The sequence below is a fragment of the Lepidochelys kempii genome, unplaced genomic scaffold, assembly GCF_965140265.1.
Source record: "Lepidochelys kempii isolate rLepKem1 unplaced genomic scaffold, rLepKem1.hap2 scaffold_69, whole genome shotgun sequence".
Classification (NCBI taxonomy): domain Eukaryota; kingdom Metazoa; phylum Chordata; order Testudines; family Cheloniidae; genus Lepidochelys; species Lepidochelys kempii.
In genome coordinates, this window is record NW_027333643.1 from 216,245 (window position 1) to 231,316 (window position 15,072).

The 15,072-nt window shown below is 47.6% G+C and overlaps 2 non-coding genes across 2 annotated transcripts; both read left to right on the plus strand.

The window, feature by feature from the left end:
• Positions 1 to 1,493: 1,493 nt before the first annotated feature.
• TRNAM-CAU (transfer RNA methionine (anticodon CAU)) lies at positions 1,494 to 1,566 on the plus strand. The gene has a single exon. It is a non-coding gene; the product is annotated as a tRNA-Met (tRNA).
• Positions 1,567 to 10,357: 8,791 nt separating this feature from the next.
• TRNAE-CUC (transfer RNA glutamic acid (anticodon CUC)) lies at positions 10,358 to 10,429 on the plus strand. Its single transcript has one exon. It is a non-coding gene; the product is annotated as a tRNA-Glu (tRNA).
• The last annotated feature ends 4,643 nt before the right edge of the window (positions 10,430 to 15,072 follow it).

Sequence of the window (15,072 nt, forward strand, 5' to 3'; positions counted from 1 at the left end):
TCCTTCCTGAACAGTTTATATCCATCCATGACAGCACTCCAGTCATGCGAGTTATCCCACCAAGTCTCCGTTATTCCAATCACATCATAATTCCCTGACTTTGCCAGGATCTCCAGTTCTCCCTGCTTGTGTCCCAGGCTTTGTGCATTTGTATATAGGCACTTGAGATAACCCGCTGATCGCCCCTTGTTCTCAGTATGAGGCAGGAGTCCTCCCCTCTCACACGCTCCAGCTCGTGCTTCCTCCCGGTATCCCGCTTCCCCACTTACCTCAGGGCTTTGGTCTCCTTTCCCTGGTGAACCTAGTTTAAAGCCCTCCTCACTAGGTTAGCCAGCCTGCTCACGAAGATGCTCTTCCCTCTCTTCGTTAAGTGGAGCCCGTCTCTGCCTAGCATTCCTCCTACTTGGAACACCATCCCATAGTCAAAGAATCCAAAGCCTTCTCTCCGACACCACCTGTGTAGCCATTCCTTGACTTCCACGATTTGACGGTCTCTACCCAGGCCTTTTCCTTCCACGGGGAGGATGGACGAGAACACCACTTGCACCTCAAACTCCTTTATCCTTCTTCCCAGAGCCACGTAGTCTGCAGTGATCCGCTCAAGGTAATTCTTGGCAGTATCATTGGTGCCCACGTGGAAAAGCAGGAAGGGGTAGCAGTCCGAGGGCTTGATGAGTCTCGGTAGTCTCTCCATCACATCGCGAATCTTAGCCCCCGGCAAGCAGCAGACTTCTCTGTTTTCCCGGTCAGGGTGGCAGATAGATGACTCAGTCCTCCTGAGGAGAGAGTCCCCGACCACCACCACCCACCTCCTTCTCTTGGGAGTGGTGGTCGTGGAACCCCCAACCCTAGGACAGTGCATCTCATGCCTTTCAACTGGTGGAGTCTCCTTCTGCTCCCTTCCCCCAGACGTATCATCTGGGTCACTCCCCGCAATGGTACCTGTGGAGAGAACATGAAAATGGTTACTTACCTGTGTCCGCTTTGCTGGTCCATGGACTTTCCCCCTTCTTCTTCTGGAGGTCACATGTTGGCAGATTTCTTCACAGTCCTCCTGTCCCTGCTGCGCAGCCTGCTCTGAATCTTCAGAACCTTGTGCCCATAGAAGCATATCCTGACGTCTGTCCAGGAAATCTTCAGTTTCTCTTATGCAACGCAGGGTCGATACCTGTTGGTCCAGACCTTGAACCTTCTCTTCCAATATGGAGACCAGCTTGCACTTTGTACAGACAAAGTCGCTTCTGTCCTCTGGAAGAAAGACAAAGATGGCACATCCAGTGCAGGTCACAACAGTTGAACACTCCCCATCCATATTACCTTCCTACTATGAGCTTCCTCCGGAGATGCAGTAATTCCTCAGAGAAGTCGTTAGGGTTTAAGCCTCAGTAGGGTCACTCCAGGTGAACTCCCAGGCAAAGTCCTGCTGTTTGCTGCTCAGCTGGTTCCCCGCTGCTCAGCTGGTTCTTTAAGCACTGAACCTAAAGCTCTTCCAAGCCTTCTTAGCGCAGCGGGCAGCACATCAGTCTCATAATCTGAAGGTCCTGAGTTCAAGCCTCAGAGAAGGCAACTCTTCTTGCTCCCTGCTTTAGATTTTCTAACGTAAATCAGAGAAAAAAAGACTAGAACTGAGTGGTTTCTAGACACCCTCCCATCCATCTAACACACACACACAGACTTTTCTAACGGTACGTGTACAGTATGAAATTAGTTCAAAATTATTCGATTCGAAATTTCGGGAGCTATTTTAGACATTCAGGCTTCGGTGTCCCCACTAAAGCACGTGAATTCGGCAGAGTGCGTCCACAGTACCGAGGCTAGCATCGAACGTCAGAGCGGGTGCACAGTGGGTCGCTATCCCACAGTTCCCGCAGTCCCTGCCGCCCACTGGAATTCTGGGTAACACTCCCAGTGCACGATGGGGCAAAAACATTCTTGCGGGTGTTTCTGGTGCGTGTCATCAGGAACCTATGGCGGACAATCGTTTCACGCCTTTTTGGCATGCAGACGCCGTACTGCTTTCAGCAGATGGTGCACCGCTTGCTCTCCTGCAACTATGAATCCGCCTCTCATTTCCTCTCCCCTTCTCTACTATCTGCTCTTTCTCTTCCTCATCGAACTCTTCTGCCTCCAACTCTGCTCTCCCGCTGGTGCCACGCTTCCGAGCTTCTCCGGGTTGTCTGTCCTGGGCTCCCGCCTCCGTGAAAACCACGGAAGACAACCATTTCCCGCCTTTCTTCGGCTACCACGAACCAAACAGCACCTCTTCCCCTGCCACTCTGCTCTCCTATATTTCGCGCCCGTTTTCCAGGATTACCGGTGCAGGCGCCATGGAGCCCGCTCAGATCTCCGCTGCAGTTTTGAGCATTGTAAATACCTCACGCATTATCCAGCAGTATGTGCAGTCCCTGCAAAACGGGGCGAGGAAACGACGACCGTGCGATTACTATACTGATGAGGACATGGACAAAGATGGCACGGCATGTGGCAATTGGGAGATCATGGTGGCGCTGGGCCAGGTTCATGCCGTGGCACGCCGATTCTGGGCCCAGGAAACAAGCACAGACTGCTGGGGCCTCATCGCGTTGCAGGTGTGGGATGATTCCCAGTGGCTGAGAAACTTTTGTATGCGTAAGGGCCACTTTCATGGAGCTTTGCGACTTGCTGTCTCCTGCCCTGAAGTGCAAAGACACCAAAATGAGAGCCGCCCTCACAGTTCAGAAGTGAATGGCCATAGCCCTGCAGAAGCTTGCAATGCCCGACATCTAGCGGTCAGTCGGGAATAAGTTTAGAGTGGGCAAATCTTCTGTGGGGGTTGGTGTGATCCAAATAGCCAACACAATCATTGGCCAGCTGCTATCAAGGGTCGTGACTTTGGGAAATGTGCAGACCATTGTGGATGGCTTTAATGCGCTGGAGTTCCCTGACTGCGGCGGGGCGATAGACATAACGCAAATCCCTCTCTTGGCCCCGGAACAGCGGGGCGGCCACTACATAAACCGCAAGGGGTACTCTTCCATGGTGCTGCAAGCCCTGGTGGATCACAAGGGACGTGGCGAAAGGGATGCACAAACAATCCAGTTGGGCCATTGCCCACAAGCTCACCCCAAGCAGCTTGGACTCCTGATGACTGTGATGCTGAGGTTCCTTAGACCCCTGGTCATATTTCAGACCCCAGCCGGTGCAGCATCCCTGCCCAACCACTCACCATCTGCCCCAGGAGAACCAGCTGGTGGGCTGCATCCACAGGCAGGTAGTTTATGCCGCTCCCCTCAGAGCAGCAGCCACAGCTGTGCAGCTAATCCCCACATCTGGTTGCCGGGGATCCAGCTGGATTGTTTGGGCATCCCTTTCAAGACTTGCCCTCAACAACCTGGCAGCCCCCAGCTTTCTCATTGCTCTGTGGTTGTTTGCTCTGTGAAAGGGGCCTCTAGGAATTGGTATTTCCAGAGACATTAAAGAATCATAAAGGAGAAGGAAAAGTTAATGCCTTAGAAAAGTCTGTGTGTCTGTGTTAGATGGATGGGAGGGTGTCTACAAAACACTCTGCTCTCGTCTTTTTTCTCGGATTTCCAGTGGTAATCAAGGTCAGCCTTTGCCAGCAGTTGACAAGAACATGTGAGAACAGTGGGGGCGGGAAATAAACATGGGGAAATAGTTTTACTTTGTGTAATGACCCATCCACTCCCATTCAAGCCTAAGTTAACTGTATCTAGTTTGCAAATTAATACCAATGATCACTACAAAAGGTTCCCCCCACCCCACCCGGCTCTCCTCCTGGTAATAGCTCACCTTACCTGATCACTCTCGTTACAGTGTGTCGGGTAACCCCCATTGTTTCATGTTCTCTGTGTATAGGAGTCTCCCCACTGTATTTTCCACTGCATGTATCTGATGAAGTGAGCTGTAGCTCACGAAAGCTCATGCTCCAATAAATTTGTTCGTCTCTAAGGTGCCACAAGTCCTCCTGTTCTTACTCATGGTGTTGTATCCCCATAGTGTGGCCGTTTGGTGTCAGTCCTTTTAAATAAACAATGAGTTTTTTTCATAGAAACCATATTTTCCTCATACAGACACAGGAGTAGATTAATCTACAAAGGGAAGGTGATTCCAAGGCAGTTCCGGAGGGAGAAGGGAACGTTTTCAGCATCACTAAATTATTATGTTGTACCTCACACACACACAGAGTGACAATAAACTCAATTAACTGAGCTCCCAACACACTGCACAGGAATGAAATAAACAACTTTATGTTCAAGGAGTTCGGTGCATTTAAATAATATTAAAAAATATGTTTTGGGCAACGGATGGAAAAGTCATTGTATTGTACAACCCATTTGATATAGTTAATACGCCACATAATATTTAATGAAGTTAAGAACGACGTGCTTATAAATTAACGTGTTGTGCCATTTACACACGCACGAGACATAGAAAAAACGGAATTATTTGAGCTTCCAACATTTCCACTTTCTCACGGCATGTTAGACCCCCTGCTTTAAATGAAATATGTCTAAAGGCCAGATGTATGAAAGAATTGTCTCGTTCTGTATTTCTTAGCTTTTATCTCAAAAGGTAACAGCCTCATAATCTTCCCCCAAACACCCTGGGACCTCCCCAAATTATTAACATGCCCCTGTTCTCAGCAAGGCCACGACAGTGACCCACAGCTAGAGTGTCTAGGCCAAGCGTTCTGAAGGAGGCAAGTCAAAGATTTTCTCTCTGCTTCCCTTGGCAAGGTCTTAGTGGGAAAGCAAAGTCCCCCACATAGAAAGTTTTCTGCTGAGAAACCAATACTAGTCTGTTTGGGGACTTTGATTTGAATGGATTATTATTATTCTCTTCTAATCTCTGAATTATTTCACTTCAGTCTTTGTCCTCCAGATGTGTTGCAAGGTGTTGAATTGCGGGGGAGAGAGGCCAAGTCATGACGTCTCTTCCCCTCTTTCATAATTTCTTCCAACTTGTTAGGAAGTTCCTCTGCCTTGATGTGAGTCAAGCAGTGTCCATTGTCTCCGGGCTGTCTCGGAGGAGTCCGCATTGTACACGGTTCCTGGGAGAGTCCTTGGGAGTGTGGATACCTTCACTGGGCCAGCAGCGAGTCTGGCTCCTCCAGCGTCACACCGGAAAGGCTGGCGGTGGCCATTTCCCAGCCTCATCACATATTTCAGTGACGCACCCAGAGCAAAACTCCACCACTTCCCAGACAAGCCTAGCACACACCATCCACCCAGGTATTAGCCTTCAACAGATCACAACTTTTACAATGATAGTTCACCAGGCCGACTCTGTACAAATCGTACCTTAATTCTATGAGAGTGGTGACTATGGGGCTTCCAGGGTGCTGCTTTGAGCACAGCCTGCCACCCCTGGGCTGACACTGCAATGGAGACGTCCCCGTAGAGTCCCTCTCTCCCGGGATAAAGATGGCAGCAGGGCTGGCCTGGGTCACCTGACGTGGGCTCCTGGAGCTCAAGCTGTGGGGCTCAAAAGTGGGGTGCAGATACTGGTGTTCCAGCTGAAGCCTGGGTTTGGAAACCCTCACCCCTCATGGGACCTCAGAGATTGAGCTCAAGCCCATCTGTCTCCACTGTCATTTTATAGCCCTGCAGCCCCAGCCCCAGAAGCCTGGGTCAGCTGCCCCGGGATCTGAGACAGGTGCCCTGGGTGTTTGAATCGCTGTGCAGACATAACGTTAGGATACGTCTACAGTGCAATGAATCACCCATGGCTGGCCGGTGTCACATTAATCAGGATCATGCGGCTTGGGCTGTAAAGTTGTGGTGTATAAATACAAAGAAACAAGAGCAAAAAACCAGTTTCCTTTATAGCTACATAGCTATAGATACATGGCAAATAGCAACAAGAATCAGAGTAGAGCTGGATCTAAAAAAATGAAAGATTAATCTTTGCTCTACGAATAATGACTGATAAATGGTAATATAAAAAAGGACCTCGAATTCCTTCGTAATATGACGGTTCTTGGAAGTTCCAGGCATATTAGCTAGAATTTTCGAGACACAGATTGTCAGAAAAACGTAACACGCTGAGTGCTCCACCTGAAACAACAGCAAATACTGTTGCCAAGATAGATAGATACATTGCAAAGAGCAACAAGAATCAATGTGGAGCTGAATCTGCAAAAGGGAAAGATTAATCTTGCAATACAAATAATAATTTATTAATTATTATTATGTCATAAAGGACCATGAATTCCTTCATACTTTTATCATCCTCAGGATGTTGCTGTGAATTCAGAGACATGACCGTTTTCTGGAGCAGCCATTGCAGTTTCAAAAGGAAATGCAGACAGAAAACAAAGCAGGGAGGGTTGTGATGGGGGCGCATGAAAGCAGAGGAGGCTTGTTCCTCTTGAGTTTTCTTTCAGTTTCTCTTGTGATCGTGGTGGAGGAAGTGGAAGCTTAATTTGAGTTTGTCCCCATTCCCCTCCTTCTGTCGGCGGAGTGTGTCTTCACCAGGAGTGCTTCCACCGAATGAAGAGGGGCAGTGTGGGGGGGCTGAGAAATGGGGCTCTTCACTCCGCGCAGCTGCCCACTGGGAGCCCAGCTACCCCCAGGGCTCTAGACTCCCCACCTCCTCCCTGGAGTGGGAGCTGGCCACCTGGGCTTCTTGCCTGCCTGCTCCCAGCCAGGAGTGGGGGCGGGCGCCAAGTGCCCAGGCTTCTTGGCTCCCTGCGCTGGGAGCCGGGAGCTTTCGTGCAGCAGCCCCGCAAGAAGCCAGGCAGGTGCAGCCCCGCTGGGATCAGGGAGCAGAGGGCAGCCATGAAGGGAGCCAGCCAGAAGCCATGACATTGGCAAGACAGCCAGCAGCCCCTGTGAGTAAGGCAGTGTCTACACAGACACTGGGTTGTCCTAACGACCCCAACGCAATCCCCGTGCCTCTTGAGGAGCTGGAGTTACTATGTGGGTGTAGCAGGGCACTTACATAGATGGGACAAGGCTGTAGTGTGCACCGTGAGGTAATTAGGACAACCTAAAATGCTGTCGGTGGGCCTAACTGTGTAGTGTAGCCCAGGTTTTAATCTCCTGCTGATGGGTTATATGCTGGGTGTCTTGTTTCCTTTGCTTAGGAGTGCTTGTTCTCACACCTATCTCCTTGCTTTCCATTCCAGTTCAGGGAAGGAGAGAATAACCAAGTCTTCAGGTATGAAAAGGCAAAACATTTCTACATGACCCTTCGCAGTCAGTGAAACCTGTGGTGGGAAACGTGCCCTGGATTTTACTGCATTTTGGTTTCTTGTCTTGTTGGTTGCTCCCGAGGAGCTGGCAGGGAAATGTCCATGGAGAAGTGGAGTGGATGTGAGGTTTCTTGCTTACGAGATTTGCCTGCGTTTTGGCCTCATTGTGAGAAGGGCAAATTGGTACAATTGGTTTCTATCATAGATTGTAGTGTAGTGTGGTGGTTATCATGTTTGCTTCACACGTAAAATATCCCTGGTTTAAAACTAGGCAGAAACAGTGCCTTTTCCCCTGACTGATCAGTTTTGGTCTTCCTCCATTCCAAGCCCTTTGCTGAAATACACTCGTATTTCCCACACTTTTTGTTCCTTTTTCTTTCCTTTGACGATATTTTAGGGTTGTAATTTAATGGCCACACAATTTTGCTCATGAATTAAAGTTTAACACAACATTTGACAGCCTTTTCCTATGCCCTCTTTTCTGTCACTTACGGGAGTTTACTTATAGGAATATTCACTGATTTATTGCACCGAGCATTTCAAAGGAAAGGTCAGAATCATTTACCTTGGATTCACTTTCCTTACTTCTTTCTAATTCTTTCTTTCACATAGATGGGGAAATCTGTGTTGGAGCAATTTAGCTTACCACTCTCTCTTTCTAGACGGAAGCTGACACAATTTAAAACTTCCCAATTTGCAAATATCTATGTGAAAATATTTCCTGAACCAATGCAGAGATCCTGGGCAGGGCTAGGGGTGAGGCAGATTAATAATTGGCTGTTCTTTATTTTGGTGCTTGCTAATTGGCCATTTGGAATTTTAATACGTGATGGCATTACAGGCAAAAGATAATCTCAACATGTGGAGAAGAAACGGTTATACGGGCTAATAAATAATTTCTTGGTGTCACACCAAAAGCGATGCATTCCAGTGTGAAAGAAGAACTAATTCATGGCTTATGAGCATTTGCTACGTAGTTGTAGCCATGCAGGTCCCAGAAAAGCTTGTCTTTGTCCCCAACAGAAGCTGGCCCAGTCAAAGATATTATCTCACCCACCTGCGCGTTTGCTCGCCACACTACCTGAGACAAGCGGAAAGAGACTCAAAGCAGAGAAAATGGAACAAAGAAGTTGAATTCCTAGCTGAAAAATGGGCCCCTTTGTCAGCTGGAGGCAATCTCAGAGGATTCTGGGACCTCTTGTGGCTATTGCTGGTTTTGAAAAAAGCCAGGTGTTATTTAGGCAATATCGCTTCTACTATATCCACTGAAGCAGATTTATGCTTCACGATTGCTGTGTAGCCAAAGAGATTCATTCAATTCAGCACACAAGTGAATAGAGATAGGCAGCTGGAGTCAGCCAGTTCGCCCCCATCTCAAAGTCTTTGGTTTTTAAAAAGGCCCCTTTTGGTGTTTATACAGGACAGGGCAGAAAACGGCCAGATAATAAGCTATTGGGGTGAAAGTTCTGAGGTTTTTTTTAATTTGCAGTGAAGACTGAATGGAGAATTGTGTCGAGAAGTTTCTTTCCCTGACTGAGGATGGAACCAAGGCAGCATCAAGGAGACTCCTAACCAGTAGACCAAGGGTACTCAACAGGTGTACCATGGGCCAACTCTAGACAGACAGCAATTTTTAATGGACCCTGAAATCTTTTCAAAAATCATAATAATAAGTAAATAAAATTATTTTCTCTGGAGTCTGGACCTTGATCATATCTTGACTGAGATTTTGGACCTTGACAAAAAATAGTTGACTACCCCTGCAGTAGACCATAAGGGGGGGTAATGTAGGGTTTTTTGGTTCAGCTCCTCTATGCTTTCTAAGGCTACTTGCTCTCCAGTTAAAGAAATCCCTTCCAACCCTGATATTCTATGATTCTATGAAATGGTCCATTCCCCATTTCAGAGGGGACAGGAACAGAGAGTGAAGGAACCCCTGTGCTCATAACCTGAGCTCAAGGAAAAGCATTGAAACAAGCTCAAATTATGATTTAGGTTCCTCCATCAGAATCCCAAGAGGAACACAAAAGAGGAACAATCCTCCTCTGCTTTCATTTACCCCACCGCATCCCTCTCCGCTTCTTCTTCCGCCTACCTAGTGGCTTGATTTCCTTTCAGAGTGGTAGCCGTGTTAGTCTGTATCAGCAAAAACAATGAGGAGGACTTGTGGCACTTTGGAGACTAACAAATTTATTTGGGCGTAATCTTTCCTGGGCTAAAACCCACTTCATCACATGCATGGAGTGGAAAATACAGCAGGAAGAGATATATACAGAGTCCATGAAAAGATGGGGGTTGCCTTAAAATCATAGAAGATCAGGGTTGGAAGGGACCTCAGGATGTCATCTAGTCCAACCCCCTGCTCAAAGCAGGACCAACCCCAACTAAATCATCCCAGCCAGGGCTTTGTCAAGTCCCCTGCCCTCTGACATGTCCTTTCACAGAATCGCAGAGTTGGAAGGGACCTCAGGAGGTCATCTAGTCCAATCCACTGCTCAAGGCAGGACCAATCCCCAATTTTTGCCCCAGATCCCTAAATGGCCCCCTCAAGGATTGAACTCACAGAGAACTGTTTGAAATGGGCCACCCTGTTTACCACTACAAAAAGTGATTTTTCCTCCTACTGCTAATAGCCCATGACATGCTAACAAAGAAACAGCCGTGATTTAAAATCTCCACTCAGAAATGGTGAACAACAGCAGAACCCAAAGTAACTGAAGGAAGGGCGGATGATCACAGTTAGGACACAGAATTCAGAAGATGGCAAAGCTCAGAGCCCCGTTACATGGAGTCAGAATGTAATCAGCTCACAATGAGGGGGAGCAAACTCCCTCCCTTGCTCTCTATGCCAAAGTTCCTGTCAGCTCAATGTCCAGGTCGGCTGCTGAGAGGGTTGCAATGGGGTCAGTGAAGGCAGATGAGGATTGTTCCTCCTGGGTTTTCTTTGTGTTGCTCTGTGATCCTAGTGGAGGAAGCTGACGCATCATTTGAGTTTGTTTCAGTGGCTTGGGTTGGGCTCAGGTTGTGACCCTGAGCACAGGGGTTCCTGCCCGCTCTGCTCTTAGCCGCTCAGGGAATGGACAAAGGAGCAGCTTCAGCAATTGGAGAGAAAATAGCCTAAGGAAGTGTAGCACAGCTGAGAAGAACAACAGCCCCATCTTCTCCCTGGTGGTCTAGTGGTTAGGATTTGGCGCTCTCACCACCACGGCCTGGGTTCAATTCCCAGTCAGGGAAAAGTGACTTTACAGCAAAACACCTTAATTTATTCTTCTCTTGCAATTTGAACAAATTGACGGTTTTTCCCTGACTCCCCCATCTTCTACGTGATCTTGGCAAGGGCTTTGGAGACCATATCAAAATCAAAGCTTCCCATTGACTAGGAGCAGAATGTGGGCATGTTTCCACTGTGCACTTCGTTGTCCACAAATAGACAGGTGCAAATTCTTGTTCCCCCTTGCTAGCTAGCCTAACCAATGTTGTAACAACAGTAATAGACACTCAGGTTGACCCAAGATGTCAGTTTTCTTGCTGAAACAAAACCAAAAAATCATTTGGGGTCAACCAAATTCTTTCAGCAAATAAAATATTCACTCAAAAAACTTTCATCCCACTCTATATACCAATCTTTGGAAGTAACCATCTCAGCAAAACTGACCATTAGCCTCTTCCATTCCTGAGGGCTAGCTGCTGTCGTGTTCTAAGCATAGACGATGGGCCTTTCACCTGTTGGCCACTGGTTTCTACCTTGCTCAGGTAGCTACTGATGAAAGGCAATGTGGTTTAGTGGCAGACCTACTTCTATCCCTCTGTCCAACTAGGCGTGTTTGTTTCACACTGCTTGTAAAAGTACAATCAATGCATTTTGTTGATACCTAAATCTGGGATCAAGATGAAACATTGTGATTGTAAGTCAATGAGAAAATCTCTGCTGAGTTCGACAGAAGGAAGGTTTTCTCATCAGGTTCTAGCACACGATAAAAGTTCTGAAGGTTCTTAGAGTTTCCAGACACATGGGCCAGAATTTTCAGAAGGTCTCACCCCCACCCCTAGAGCCAGATTTTCAGAAGAACTCAGCTCCCATTTGGGCAATAAACATTTTGGCCAGATTTCAGAAAGGCTCAACACACTGAGGGCTGAGCTATTTTGGAAACAAAAGGTGGTAGAAGTTGTGGGTGCTGGTTGCTTGGCCGTCTGGCCCACCAGGCAGGAGTTTGAGGTTCAACATTACTTTCTCAGAATGGTAGCAATCATCTTTTATTCCCTTAAAAAGGGAGCAGGGAGATGACATATAAAAATCGCTTGTGCTTTAGAAAGTCTCTAGAAGTTGAAAGAGATATGCCATCTCCACCTCCCTGGAAAGTTCACAACAAGTTAAAGAAAACTGTGATTGATAAGTGGCTTGACTAACAGTGACAGGCTGGCCGAGTGGTCTAACGTGTCAAACTCAAGGCTGTGTCTTTCCGTCATTTGTGTTCTGGGCTCCATATGCAGGTGGGCGTTCAAATCCCCTTCCTGACACAATCATTGCCTTCTACATGAGAAATAGCCTCATTTCAACCTCTCCTGTAACATTACAACACCAACTGCTTCACATTTCTATGCTAGAACTTGGAGGGAATTCAAAAGTGGTGCATTCAGGGCACCTAGTTGAGGTCACGGGTGGTCTAGTTATAAGCAAAGGTTGTTCAGTCCTGTCTGGGAGGGTAAGCTCTGGAGAACACGGATCATCTGAAGATTACTGAGGGGAAGCAGGAACATCTGATCCAGCCAGTGGAGGACAGCCATCTAGAATCCTAAGGAGATATTTTGGCATCTAGGGAGTGAGAAGTAAATCTCAGAACGGAGAGCTGAGGTGGTGCTGATGACTATTTCCTGCGGCTAAGGCTAAATGGGAACGTGTACATCTAGGAACAAGGAATGTCAGCCACGTATACAGCAACAGTGGGATCTCAGCTAGGAGTCGAAAGGTCTTTTTACCTCTGTATTTGTTGTGCCCACTTCATCCAGTTCTGAGGTCCCCAGTTCAAGAAGGAGGATGAAACATTTGAGAGGAGAAAGAAGAGCCATGAGAAGGATGAAAGGCTTAAAACCCCCGCCTTGCTGTGATAGTCACAAAGAGCTCAGAAAAGGTTTAGGGGATGACGCTCTCACTCCCTAAGTACCTACATGGGGAACAATACTTACAAACAGGCTCTTCAATCTAACAGACAAATGTATAATGTGAGCCACTGGCTGGAAGTGAAGCTAGACATATTCAGATTGGAAATAAGGCATGCTTTCTGACAGGGAAGGGAATTAACCATTGAAAATCTTACCCAGAGTCCTGGTGGAGTCTCCATTCCTGGAAATTTTCAAATCAAAATTGGATCTATTTTTTTTTAAACGGATCTGTTCTAGTTGAAAAGGAATTCTTCGGGGGCAGGTATCGGGCCCATGCTAGACAAGAGGTCAGACTGGGTGTTTACGAAGACCCCTTGTGGTTTTAAAATATGGGAAACAAACCCTTAAATGACAAACGCTTTATTCTGTGAATCAAAAGGAAGTGCTTCCCCTGGCTCTTTTTCTCATTTTGTAAACAAGGGCTTGGAATTTCAACTCTCAGTGAAGCTTTGCCTTTAAACTGAATTAGGTGAATTTTCCAGCTCTTGATCCTCTGAGTCTAAGGAAGAATCCCTGAAAAGCAGGTGAGGTTGCAGTTCAGAATTTCATAGGTTAATTTGATGCCATCCAAGAGTGAACACTTCGGTAGGGAACAAGTGAGAATTTGTTGACTGAGAAAAATTCCTGGTGAAAATTGGCAAAGCTGTGGATATTTTTAAACATTCCAGTGAATTTACACATGAAGATACAAACAGAGAGAAAGAGAAAATCACACACTGCACAGCCCCTTGTAGGCATCAACAAAAATCAGACCCACACACAAACCCACACAGCACACAGAGAATCAGAGAATCATAGAATAACAGAGTTGGAAGGGACCTCTGGAGGCCATCTAGTCCAACCCCCTGCCCAGAGCAGGACCAATCCCAACTAAATCATCCCAGCCAGCCCAATGCCCCTACTTATACAGCCCAAAATGCCATTGGCCTTTTTGGCAACAAGGGCACACTCTTGACTCATATCCAGCTTCTCGTCCACTGTCATCCCTAGGTCCTTCTCTGCAGAACTGCTGCCTAGCCATTCGGTCCCTAATCTGTAGCGGTGCATTGGATTCTTCTGTCCTAAGTGCAGGACTCTGCACTTGTCCTTGTTGAACCTCATCAGATTTCTTTTGGCCCAATCCTCCAATTTGTCTAGGTCCCTCTGTATCTACCACTCCTCCCAGTTTAGTGTCATCTGCAAACTTGCTGAAGGTGCAATCCACACCATCCTCCAGATCATTAATGAAGATATTGAACAAAACCGGCCCCAGGACCGACCCTTGGGGCAGTCCACTAGATACCAGCTGCCAACTAGACATGGAGCCATTGATCAGTAGACATATGCACATAAGGGAAAGCCACACAAAACATACAGAAAAAGCACACAAGACGAAAGCACAAAAACCACATACCAAAAGAATATGAAGGAAAAAACAATTTGCCTGCAAAAATCAGACACACGCACACAAAACTATGCAAGGCATCCACAGAAATCACACAGGACCCACATGCTCATCAACCTGACAGACAAAAACCACATGAACATATCGAAAGCCAGGCAGGGTTTGAGTCTCACAGCCAAGAGGTAGTGCAGGAAAGTGGTTTAGGGAGCAAAGGTTGAGGGGGAAGTCAGGGGCTCAAGAATCACAGGATGGGCAGTGCTCTGGGCTCTGCTTGATGCCTCCTGACACAGGGTGCAGGTGGAGAATGGAGCCTTGTAGATCTGTGGAATCTGTCCTGCACTCTGCAGAGGAAGAGAACCTGGGTGTCTTCTGAGCCGGAATTGTATTTTCCGACGGGCAAGATGAATGGCAGAAGCCATTGCTTAAAGAAAGCTGATGCTTGAACTCACAACCTCAGCATCTGAGTGGACCAGATCATACGTCTGAGGGAAGGGAGCAGAAGGAGACTGCGCCAATTGGAAGGCATGAGATGCACTGTGCTAGGGTTGGGGGTTCCACGACCACCGCTCCCAAGAGAAGGAGGCGGGTGGTGGTGGTCGGGACTCTCTCCTCAGGGAGACTGAGTCATCTATCTGCCATCCCAACCGGGAAAACCGAGAAGTCTGCTGCTTGCCAGGAGCTAAGATTCGTGATGTGACGGAGAGACTGCCGAGACTCATCAAGCCCTCGGATCGCTACTCCTTCCTGCTTCTCCACATGGGCACCAATGATACTGCCAAGAATGACCTTGAGCGGATCACTGCGGACTACATGGCTCTGGGAAGAAGGATAAAGGAGTTTGAGGTGCAATTGGTCTTCTCGTCCATCCTCCCCGTGGAAGGGAAAGGCCAGGGTAGGGACCGTCGAATGGTGGAAGTCAACAAATGGCTACGCAGGTGATGTCGGAGAGGCGGCTTTGGATTCTTTGACCATGGGATAGTGTTCCAAGAAGGAGGAGTGCTAGGAAGAGACGGGCTCCACCTTACGAAGAGAGGGAAGAGCATCTTTGCAAGCAGGCTGGCTAACCTAGTGAGGAGGGCTTTAAACTAGGTTCATTAGGGGAAGGAGACCACAGCCCTGAGGTAAGTGGGATACCAGGAGGAAGCACGAGCAGGAGTGCAGGAGAGAGGAGGGCTCCTGCCTCATACTGAGAAAGAGGGGCGATCAGCAGGTTACCTCAAGTGCCTATACATAAATGCACAAAGCCTGGGAAACAAGCAGGGAGAACTGGAAGTCCTGGCAAAGTCAAGGAATTATGATGTGATTGGAATAACAGAGACTTGGTGGGATAACT